Genomic DNA, 13,377 nt, shown 5'->3' on the forward strand with positions numbered 1-13,377 from the left:
ATTACTATGGGAACAGAGACACCACCACCACCACCAGGTCCTAGACTATTACTATGGGAACAGAGACACCACCACCACCACCAGGTCCTAGACTATTACTATGGGAACAGAGACACCACCACCACCACCACCAGGTCCTAGACTATTACTATGGGAACAGAGACACCACCACCACCACCACCAGGTCCTAGACTATTACTATGGGAACAGAGACACCACCACCACCACCACCAGGTCCTAGACTATTACTATGGGAACAGAGACACCACCACCACCACCACCACCACCACCACCACCACCACCAGGTCCTAGACTATTACTATGGGAACAGAGACACCACCACCACCACCAGGTCCTAGACTATTACTATGGGAACAGATACACCACCACCACCACCAGGTCCTAGACTATTACTATGGGAACAGAGACACCACCACCACCACCACCAGGTCCTAGACTATTACTATGGGAACAGATACACCACCACCACCACCACCAGGTCCTAGACTATTACTATGGGAACAGAGGCACCACCACCACCACCACCAGGTCCTAGACTATTACTATGGGAACAGATACACCACCACCACCACCACCAGGTCCTAGACTATTACTATGGGAACAGACACACCACCACCACCACCACCAGGTCCTAGACTATTACTATGGGAACAGATACACCACCACCAAAACCACCAGGTCCTAGACTATTACTATGGAAACAGAGGCACCACCACCACCACCACCACCACCAGGTCCTAGACTATTACTATGGGAACAGATACACCACCACCACCACCACCAGGTCCTAGACTATTACTATGGGAACAGAGACACCACCACCACCACCACCACCACCAGGTCCTAGACTATTACTATGGGAACAGAGACACCACCACCACCACCACCACCACCAGGTCCTAGACTATTACTATGGAAACAGAGACACCACCACCACCACCACCAGGTCCTAGACTATTACTATGGGAACAGAGACACCACCACCACCACCACCAGGTCCTAGACTATTACTATGGGAACAGAGACACCACCACCACCACCACCAGGTCCTAGACTATTACTATGGGAACAGAGACACCACCACCACCACCACCAGGTCCTAGACTATTACTATGGAAACAGAGACACCACCACCACCACCACCAGGTCCTAGACTATTACTATGGGAACAGAGACACCACCACCACCACCACCACCACCAGGTCCTAGACTATTACTATGGGAACAGAGACACCACCACCACCACCACCAGGTCCTAGACTATTACTATGGGAACAGAGACACCACCACCACCACCACCAGGTCCTAGACTATTACTATGGGAACAGAGACACCACCACCACCACCACCAGGTCCTAGACTATTACTATGGGAACAGAGACACCACCACCACCACCACCAGGTCCTAGACTATTACTATGGAAACAGAGACACCACCACCACCACCACCAGGTCCTAGACTATTACTATGGGAACAGAGACACCACCACCACCACCACCACCACCAGGTCCTAGACTATTACTATGGGAACAGAGACACCACCACCACCAGGTCCTAGACTATTACTATGGGAACAGAGACACCACCACCACCACCACCAGGTCCTAGACTATTACTATGGGAACAGAGACACCACCACCACCACCACCAGGTCCTAGACTATTACTATGGGAACAGAGACACCACCACCACCAGGTCCTAGACTATTACTATGGGAACAGAGACACCACCACCACCACCACCAGGTCCTAGACTATTACTATGGGAACAGAGACACCACCACCACCACCACCAGGTCCTAGACTATTACTATGGGAACAGAGACACCACCACCACCAGGTCCTAGACTATTACTATGGGAACAGACACACCACCACAACCACCACCAGGTCCTAGACTATTACTATGGGAACAGAGACACCACCACCAGGTCCTAGACTATTACTATGGGAACAGAGACACCACCACCACCACCACCAGGTCCTAGACTATTACTATGGGAACAGAGACACCACCACCACCACCAGGTCCTAGACTATTACTATGGGAACAGAGACACCACCACCACCACCACCAGGTCCTAGACTATTACTATGGGAACAGAGGCACCACCACCACCACCAGGTCCTAGACTATTACTATGGGAACAGAGGCACCACCACCACCACCACCAGGTCCTAGACTATTACTATGGGAACAGAGACACCACCACCACCACCACCAGGTCCTAGACTATTACTATGGGAACAGAGACACCACCACCACCACCACCAGGTCCTAGACTATTACTATGGAAACAGAGACACCACCACCACCACCACCAGGTCCTAGACTATTACTATGGGAACAGAGACACCACCACCACCACCACCACCACCAGGTCCTAGACTATTACTATGGGAACAGAGACACCACCACCACCAGGTCCTAGACTATTACTATGGGAACAGAGACACCACCACCACCACCACCAGGTCCTAGACTATTACTATGGGAACAGAGACACCACCACCACCACCACCAGGTCCTAGACTATTACTATGGGAACAGAGACACCACCACCACCAGGTCCTAGACTATTACTATGGGAACAGAGACACCACCACCACCACCACCAGGTCCTAGACTATTACTATGGGAACAGAGACACCACCACCACCACCACCAGGTCCTAGACTATTACTATGGGAACAGAGACACCACCACCACCAGGTTCTAGACTATTACTATGGAACAGACACACCACCACCACCAGGTCCTAGACTATTACTATGGGAACAGAGACACCACCACCACCACCACCAGGTCCTAGACTATTACTATGGGAACAGATACACCACCACCACCACCACCACCACCAGGTCCTAGACTATTACTATGGGAACAGAGACACCACCACCACCACCACCAGGTCCTAGACTATTACTATGGGAACAGACACACCACCACCACCACCACCAGGTCCTAGACTATTACTATGGGAACAGAGACACCACCACCACCACCACCAGGTCCTAGACTATTACTATGGGAACAGAGGCACCACCACCACCACCAGGTCCTAGACTATTACTATGGGAACAGAGACACCACCACCACCACCACCAGGTCCTAGACTATTACTATGGGAACAGATACACCACCACCACCACCACCAGGTCCTAGACTATTACTATGGGAACAGAGACACCACCACCACCACCACCACCAGGTCCTAGACTATTACTATGGAAACAGATACACCACCACCACCACCACCAGGTCCTAGACTATTACTATGGGAACAGAGGCACCACCACCACCACCACCACCAGGTCCTAGACTATTACTATGGGAACAGAGGCACCACCACCACCAGGTCCTAGACTATTACTATGGGAACAGAGACACCACCACCACCACCACCAGGTCCTAGACTATTACTATGGGAACAGAGACACCACCACCACCACCACCAGGTCCTAGACTATTACTATGGAAACAGAGACACCACCACCACCACCACCAGGTCCTAGACTATTACTATGGGAACAGAGACACCACCACCACCACCACCAGGTCCTAGACTATTACTATGGGAACAGAGACACCACCACCACCACCACCACCAGGTCCTAGACTATTACTATGGGAACAGATACACCACCACCACCACCACCACCACCAGGTCCTAGACTATTACTATGGGAACAGAGACACCACCACCACCACCACCAGGTCCTAGACTATTACTATGGGAACAGAGACACCACCACCACCACCACCAGGTCCTAGACTATTACTATGGGAACAGAGACACCACCACCAGGTCCTAGACTATTACTATGGAAACAGAGACACCACCACCACCACCACCAGGTCCTAGACTATTACTATGGGAACAGATACACCACCACCACCACCACCACCACCAGGTCCTAGACTATTACTATGGGAACAGAGACACCACCACCACCACCACCAGGTCCTAGACTATTACTATGTGAACAGACACACCACCACCACCACCACCAGGTCCTAGACTATTACTATGGGAACAGAGACACCACCACCACCACCACCAGGTCCTAGACTATTACTATGGGAACAGAGACACCACCACCACCACCACCACCACCACCAGGTCCTAGACTATTACTATGGGAACAGAGACACCACCACCACCACCACCACCACCAGGTCCTAGACTATTACTATGGGAACAGAGACACCACCACCACCACCACCAGGTCCTAGACTATTACTATGGGAACAGAGGCACCACCACCACCACCACCACCAGGTCCTAGACTATTACTATGGGAACAGAGACACCACCACCACCACCACCAGGTCCTAGACTATTACTATGGGAACAGAGACACCACCACCACCACCACCAGGTCCTAGACTATTACTATGGAAACAGAGGCACCACCACCACCACCACCACCACCAGGTCCTAGACTATTACTATGGGAACAGATACACCACCACCACCACCAGGTCCTAGACTATTACTATGGGAACAGAGACACCACCACCACCACCACCAGGTCCTAGACTATTACTATGGGAACAGATACACCACCACCACCACCAGGTCCTAGACTATTACTATGGAAACAGAGACACCACCACCACCACCACCAGGTCCTAGACTATTACTATGGGAACAGAGACACCACCACCACCACCACCAGGTCCTAGACTATTACTATGGGAACAGAGACACCACCACCACCACCACCAGGTCCTAGACTATTACTATGGGAACAGAGACACCACCACCACCACCACCAGGTCCTAGACTATTACTATGGGAACAGAGACACCACCACCACCACCACCAGGTCCTAGACTATTACTATGGGAACAGAGACACCACCACCACCACCACCAGGTCCTAGACTATTACTATGGGAACAGAGACACCACCACCACCAGGTCCTAGACTATTACTATGGGAACAGACACACCACCACCACCACCACCAGGTCCTAGACTATTACTATGGGAACAGAGACACCACCACCACCACCAGGTCCTAGACTATTACTATGGGAACAGAGACACCACCACCACCACCAGGTCCTAGACTATTACTATGGGAACAGAGACACCACCACCACCACCACCAGGTCCTAGACTATTACTATGGGAACAGATACACCACCACCACCACCACCAGGTCCTAGACTATTACTATGGGAACAGAGACACCACCACCACCACCACCAGGTCCTAGACTATTACTATGGGAACAGAGACACCACCACCACCACCACCAGGTCCTAGACTATTACTATGGGAACAGATACACCACCACCACCACCACCAGGTCCTAGACTATTACTATGGGAACAGAGACACCACCACCACCACCACCAGGTCCTAGACTATTACTATGGGAACAGATACACCACCACCAGGTCCTAGACTATTACTATGGGAACAGAGACACCACCACCACCACCACCACCACCAGGTCCTAGACTATTACTATGGGAACAGAGACACCACCACCACCACCACCACCACCAGGTCCTAGACTATTACTATGGGAACAGATACACCACCACCAGGTCCTAGACTATTACTATGGGAACAGAGACACCACCACCACCACCACCACCAGGTCCTAGACTATTACTATGGGAACAGAGACACCACCACCACCACCAGGTCCTAGACTATTACTATGGGAACAGAGACACCACCACCACCACCAGGTCCTAGACTATTACTATGGGAACAGAGACACCACCACCACCAGGTCCTAGACTATTACTATGGGAACAGAGGCACCACCACCACCACCAGGTCCTAGACTATTACTATGGGAACAGAGGCACCACCACCACCACCAGGTCCTAGACTATTACTATGGGAACAGACACACCACCACCACCACCACCAGGTCCTAGACTATTACTATGGGAACAGAGACACCACCACCACCACCACCAGGTCCTAGACTATTACTATGGAAACAGAGACACCACCACCACCACCACCAGGTCCTAGACTATTACTATGGGAACAGAGACACCACCACCACCAGGTCCTAGACTATTACTATGGGAACAGATACACCACCACCACCACCACCAGGTCCTAGACTATTACTATGGGAACAGAGACACCACCACCACCAGGTCCTAGACTATTACTATGGGAACAGAGACACCACCACCAGGTCCTAGACTATTACTATGGGAACAGAGGCACCACCACCACCACCAGGTCCTAGACTATTACTATGGGAACAGATACACCACCACCACCACCACCAGGTCCTAGACTATTACTATGGGAACAGAGACACCACCACCACCAGGTCCTAGACTATTACTATGGGAACAGAGACACCACCACCAGGTCCTAGACTATTACTATGGGAACAGATACACCACCACCACCACCACCAGGTCCTAGACTATTACTATGGGAACAGAGACACCACCACCACCACCACCAGGTCCTAGACTATTACTATGGGAACAGATACACCACCACCACCACCACCAGGTCCTAGACTATTACTATGGGAACAGAGACACCACCACCACCACCACCACCAGGTCCTAGACTATTACTATGGGAACAGAGACACCACCACCACCACCACCACCAGGTCCTAGACTATTACTATGGGAACAGAGACACCACCACCACCACCACCACCAGGTCCTAGACTATTACTATGGGAACAGAGACACCACCACCACCACCAGGTCCTAGACTATTACTATGGGAACAGAGACACCACCACCACCACCACCAGGTCCTAGACTATTACTATGGGAACAGAGACACCACCACCACCACCACCACCACCAGGTCCTAGACTATTACTATGGGAACAGAGGCACCACCACCACCACCACCACCAGGTCCTAGACTATTACTATGGGAACAGAGACACCACCACCACCACCACCAGGTCCTAGACTATTACTATGGGAACAGAGACACCACCACCACCACCACCAGGTCCTAGACTATTACTATGGGAACAGAGACACCACCACCACCACCACCAGGTCCTAGACTATTACTATGGAAACAGAGACACCACCACCACCACCAGGTCCTAGACTATTACTATGGGAACAGAGACACCACCACCACCACCACCAGGTCCTAGACTATTACTATGGGAACAGAGACACCACCACCACCACCACCAGGTCCTAGACTATTACTATGGGAACAGAGACACCACCACCACCACCAGGTCCTAGACTATTACTATGGGAACAGAGACACCACCACCACCACCACCAGGTCCTAGACTATTACTATGGGAACAGAGACACCACCACCACCACCACCACCAGGTCCTAGACTATTACTATGGGAACAGAGACACCACCACCACCACCACCACCAGGTCCTAGACTATTACTATGGGAACAGAGACACCACCACCACCACCACCAGGTCCTAGACTATTACTATGGGAACAGATACACCACCACCACCACCACCACCACCAGGTCCTAGACTATTACTATGGGAACAGAGACACCACCACCACCACCACCACCACCAGGTCCTAGACTATTACTATGGGAACAGATACACCACCACCACCACCACCAGGTCCTAGACTATTACTATGGGAACAGATACACCACCACCACCACCACCAGGTCCTAGACTATTACTATGGGAACAGATACACCACCACCACCACCACCAGGTCCTAGACTATTACTATGGGAACAGAGACACCACCACCACCACCACCAGGTCCTAGACTATTACTATGGGAACAGAGACACCACCACCACCACCACCAGGTCCTAGACTATTACTATGGAAACAGAGGCACCACCACCACCACCACCACCACCACCACCACCAGGTCCTAGACTATTACTATGGGAACAGAGACACCACCACCACCACCACCAGGTCCTAGACTATTACTATGGGAACAGATACACCACCACCACCACCACCAGGTCCTAGACTATTACTATGGGAACAGATACACCACACCACCACCACCAGGTCCTAGACTATTACTATGGGAACAGATACACCACCACCACCACCACCACCAGGTCCTAGACTATTACTATGGGAACAGAGACACCACCACCACCACCACCACCACCAGGTCCTAGACTATTACTATGGGAACAGAGACACCACCACCACCACCACCAGGTCCTAGACTATTACTATGGGAACAGATACACCACCACCACCACCACCAGGTCCTAGACTATTACTATGGGAACAGATACACCACCACCACCACCACCACCACCACCAGGTCCTAGACTATTACTATGGGAACAGAGACACCACCACCACCACCACCAGGTCCTAGACTATTACTATGGGAACAGAGACACCACCACCACCACCACCAGGTCCTAGACTATTACTATGGAAACAGAGACACCACCACCACCACCACCAGGTCCTAGACTATTACTATGGGAACAGAGACACCACCACCACCACCACCAGGTCCTAGACTATTACTATGGAAACAGAGACACCACCACCACCACCACCAGGTCCTAGACTATTACTATGGGAACAGAGACACCACCACCACCACCACCAGGTCCTAGACTATTACTATGGAAACAGAGACACCACCACCACCACCAGGTCCTAGACTATTACTATGGGAACAGAGACACCACCACCACCACCACCACCAGGTCCTAGACTATTACTATGGGAACAGAGGCACCACCACCACCACCACCAGGTCCTAGACTATTACTATGGGAACAGAGACACCACCACCACCACCACCAGGTCCTAGACTATTACTATGGGAACAGATACACCACCACCACCAGGTCCTAGACTATTACTATGGGAACAGAGACACCACCACCACCACCACCAGGTCCTAGACTATTACTATGGGAACAGATACACCACCACCACCACCACCACCAGGTCCTAGACTATTACTATGGGAACAGAGACACCACCACCACCACCACCACCACCAGGTCCTAGACTATTACTATGGGAACAGAGACACCACCACCACCACCACCAGGTCCTAGACTATTACTATGGAAACAGAGACACCACCACCACCACCACCAGGTCCTAGACTATTACTATGGAAACAGAGACACCACCACCACCACCACCACCACCAGGTCCTAGACTATTACTATGGGAACAGAGACACCACCACCACCACCACCACCACCAGGTCCTAGACTATTACTATGGAAACAGAGACACCACCACCACCACCACCAGGTCCTAGACTATTACTATGGGAACAGACACACCACCACCACCACCACCAGGTCCTAGACTATTACTATGGGAACAGAGGCACCACCACCACCACCACCAGGTCCTAGACTATTACTATGGGAACAGAGACACCACCACCACCACCACCAGGTCCTAGACTATTACTATGGGAACAGAGACACCACCACCACCACCAGGTCCTAGACTATTACTATGGGAACAGAGACACCACCACCACCACCACCAGGTCCTAGACTTTTACTATGGGAACAGATACACCACCACCACCACCATCAGGTCCTAGACTATTACTATGGGAACAGATACACCACCACCACCACCAGGTCCTAGACTATTACTATGGGAACAGAGACACCACCACCACCACCAGGTCCTAGACTATTACTATGGAAACAGAGACACCACCACCACCACCACCAGGTCCTAGACTATTACTATGGGAACAGAGACACCACCACCACCACCAGGTCCTAGACTATTACTATGGAAACAGAGACACCACCACCACCACCACCAGGTCCTAGACTATTACTATGGGAACAGAGACACCACCACCACCACCACCAGGTCCTAGACTATTACTATGGAAACAGAGACACCACCACCACCACCACCACCAGGTCCTAGACTATTACTATGGGAACAGAGACACCACCACCACCACCACCACCACCAGGTCCTAGACTATTACTATGGAAACAGAGACACCACCACCACCACCACCACCCGGTCCTAGACTATTACTATGGGAACAGAGACACCACCACCACCACCACCACCAGGTCCTAGACTATTACTATGGGAACAGAGACACCACCACCACCACCACCACCACCAGGTCCTAGACTATTACTATGGAAACAGAGACACCACCACCACCACCACCACCAGGTCCTAGACTATTACTATGGGAACAGATACACCACCACCACCACCACCAGGTCCTAGACTATTAATATGGGAACAGAGACACCACCACCACCACCACCACCACCAGGTCCTAGACTATTACCATGGGAACAGATACACCACCACCACCACCACCACCACCACCACCACCACCACCAGGTCCTAGACTATTACTATGGGAACAGAGGCACCACCACCACCACCACCAGGTCCTAGACTATTACTATGGGAACAGAGACACCACCACCACCACCACCAGGTCCTAGACTATTACTATGGGAACAGAGACACCACCACCACCACCACCAGGTCCTAGACTATTACTATGGGAACAGAGGCACCACCACCACCACCACCACCAGGTCCTAGACTATTACTATGGGAACAGATACACCACCAACACCACCACCAGGTCCTAGACTATTACTATGGGAACAGAGACACCACCACCACCACCACCAGGTCCTAGACTATTACTATGGGAACAGATACACCACCACCACCAGGTCCTAGACTATTACTATGGAAACAGAGACACCACCACCACCACCACCAGGTCCTAGACTATTACTATGGGAACAGAGACACCACCACCACCACCACCAGGTCCTAGACTATTACTATGGGAACAGAGACACCACCACCACCACCACCAGGTCCTAGACTATTACTATGGGAACAGAGACACCACCACCACCACCACCAGGTCCTAGACTATTACTATGGGAACAGAGACACCACCACCACCACCACCAGGTCCTAGACTATTACTATGGGAACAGATACACCACCACCAGGTCCTAGACTATTACTATGGGAACAGAGACACCACCACCACCACCACCACCAGGTCCTAGACTATTACTATGGGAACAGAGACACCACCACCACCACCACCACCAGGTCCTAGACTATTACTATGGGAACAGATACACCACCACCACCACCAGGTCCTAGACTATTACTATGGGAACAGAGACACCACCACCACCACCACCAGGTCCTAGACTATTACTATGGGAACAGATACACCACCACCACCACCACCAGGTCCTAGACTATTACTATGGGAACAGATACACCACCACCACCACCACCACCACCAGGTCCTAGACTATTACTATGGGAACAGATACACCACCACCACCACCACCACCACCAGGTCCTAGACTATTACTATGGGAACAGATACACCACCACCACCACCACCACCACCACCAGGTCCTAGACTATTACTATGGGAACAGATACACCACCACCACCACCACCAGGTCCTAGACTATTACTATGGGAACAGATACACCACCACCACCACCACCAGGTCCTAGACTATTACTATGGGAACAGAGACACCACCACCACCACCACCAGGTCCTAGACTATTACTATGGGAACAGAGACACCACCACCACCACCACCAGGTCCTAGACTATTACTATGGGAACAGAGACACCACCACCACCACCACCAGGTCCTAGACTATTACTATGGGAACAGAGACACCACCACCACCACCACCAGGTCCTAGACTATTACTATGGAAACAGAGACACCACCACCACCACCACCAGGTCCTAGACTATTACTATGGGAACAGAGACACCACCACCACCACCACCAGGTCCTAGACTATTACTATGGAAACAGAGGCACCACCACCACCACCACCACCACCACCACCACCAGGTCCTAGACTATTACTATGGGAACAGATACACCACCACCACCACCACCAGGTCCTAGACTATTACTATGGAAACAGAGGCACCACCACCACCACCACCACCACCACCACCACCAGGTCCTAGACTATTACTATGGGAACAGAGACACCACCACCACCACCAGGTCCTAGACTATTACTATGGGAACAGATACACCACCACCACCACCACCACCACCAGGTCCTAGACTATTACTATGGGAACAGATACACCACCACCACCACCACCAGGTCCTAGACTATTACTATGGGAACAGAGACACCACCACCACCACCACCACCACCAGGTCCTAGACTATTACTATGGGAACAGAGGCACCACCACCACCACCACCACCACCAGGTCCTAGACTATTACTATGGGAACAGAGGCACCACCACCACCACCACCACCACCACCACCACCAGGTCCTAGACTATTACTATGGGAACAGAGGCACCACCACCACCACCACCAGGTCCTAGACTATTACTATGGGAACAGAGACACCACCACCACCACCACCAGGTCCTACACTATTACTATGGGAACAGAGACACCACCACCACCACCACCAGGTCCTAGACTATTACTATGGGAACAGATACACCACCACCACCACCACCAGGTCCTAGACTATTACTATGGGAACAGAGACACCACCACCACCACCACCAGGTCCTAGACTATTACTATGGGAACAGAGACACCACCACCACCACCAGGTCCTAGACTATTACTATGGGAACAGAGACACCACCACCACCACCACCACCAGGTCCTAGACTATTACTATGGGAACAGAGACACCACCACCACCACCACCAGGTCCTAGACTATTACTATGGGAACAGATACACCACCACCACCACCAGGTCCTAGACTATTACTATGGGAACAGAGACACCACCACCACCACCACCAGGTCCTAGACTATTACTATGGGAACAGATACACCACCACCACCACCACCAGGTCCTAGACTATTACTATGGGAACAGATACACCACCACCACCACCAGGTCCTAGACTATTACTATGGGAACAGAGACACCACCACCACCACCACCAGGTCCTAGACTATTACTATGGAAACAGAGACACCACCACCACCACCACCAGGTCCTAGACTATTACTATGGAAACAGATACACCACCACCACCACCACCAGGTCCTAGACTATTACTATGGGAACAGAGACACCACCACCACCACCACCAGGTCCTAGACTATTACTATGGGAACAGAGACACCACCACCAGGTCCTAGACTATTACTATGGGAACAGAGACACCACCACCACCACCACCAGGTCCTAGACTATTACTATGGAAACAGAGACACCACCACCACCACCACCACCACCAGGTCCTAGACTATTACTATGGGAACAGAGACACCACCACCACCACCACCACCACCAGGTCCTAGACTATTACTATGGAAACAGAGACACCACCACCACCACCACCAGGTCCTAGACTATT

This window comes from Salmo salar, chromosome 06, assembly GCF_965601325.2.
Source record: "Salmo salar chromosome 06, fSalSal1, whole genome shotgun sequence".
NCBI lineage: Eukaryota > Metazoa > Chordata > Actinopteri > Salmoniformes > Salmonidae > Salmo > Salmo salar.